We start from the raw sequence: 1,135 nt of genomic DNA, 5'->3' as shown, positions 1-1,135 counted from the left end.
ATATTAAATACTGCATTGTTTTCACGGCTCCAACGCCTCTCGGGAGATTCCAACGCTCTGCATAAAGTGATCTTTGCACAACATTCAACTGCCAGAACTGGTATTGGGATGAAAGCAAAGAGTATTTTTGTCATTCGTTTCCTTGTCCCGTCGAGAAACCGCAAGCGATGATGGGCGTGATTGCACCATCCCCATAACCCACGTGTATGGTGAGGGTGGAGCGAGGAAGTGTTGTCAGCGTTCGAAAGCGCCTCCGAGTTCGTTTTAAGTCTTGCCTTTGTTTTTGGAAAGGGGTCGTGTTTTTTGAAGAAGCGCACGATCTTAGGCGAGTAACGGGAGTTTTCACAAGGTCTTTCGCTTAGACATATCCAAGAATAGACTGCCTCGCAAGGAAATCTCCCTCGAACTCGGCATTGGCAACACTGGCGGCGAAATTGGGGTTAGTGGGGTGGGATACCTGCTAGCCGGCCTTGTCCCTTTCCTTGGCCCGTGACTTAGGCTTCGTCTTCTCGGCTCCTTGAGGAAATGTTGCGTTTGGCGTTGGGGAAGCGAGGTGAACACGATGAACATTTTTGACGGCTGTAGTGTGTGCGATGGGCGGGGAAAGCGAGCGTGGCCTACAAAGAGGGCAGAGAGACCCGGTCGACCTGGGCGAGGACCGGTTTCACTTTTTCAAGGAAGCCTCCTCGGTTGTCCCGTTACACGACTTTTACTCAGCGCTGCCAGATACCAAGCATACCCATTTTCGACGTAGCCAACACTTCCAAGGGGCGGACGGGGGAAGCCACACAAGCATGCATAACCATCCTTTGGAATGCCTTCCTGAAGATGATATACTTCGGGAACGTTTTAACGCCCCCAGAAACAGGAGATATACCAGCGACCGTCTCGATACTGCGGGACAGGGAGCGGCATCTTCATTACGTCGCGGGAGAAAGTTGTTGCCTTCGAACTCGTGATAGAAAGTTCGCGATGATGGCGAGAGAACACTGCGTGATAAGGACTCGTATATTTGGGAATCGCCTTCGTCAGTATGCATGAAACGACTGCATGACTGGCTGTTCCTTTCTCCATATCCATATTTATATTTATTTATTTTTTTGGGTGGGGTTATATATGGATAGACACGCGTTTG

Source organism: Penaeus monodon, chromosome 20, assembly GCF_015228065.2.
Source record: "Penaeus monodon isolate SGIC_2016 chromosome 20, NSTDA_Pmon_1, whole genome shotgun sequence".
In the NCBI taxonomy this organism is placed as follows: Eukaryota; Metazoa; Arthropoda; class Malacostraca; order Decapoda; family Penaeidae; genus Penaeus; species Penaeus monodon.
This window is presented reverse-complemented; position numbering follows the sequence as displayed.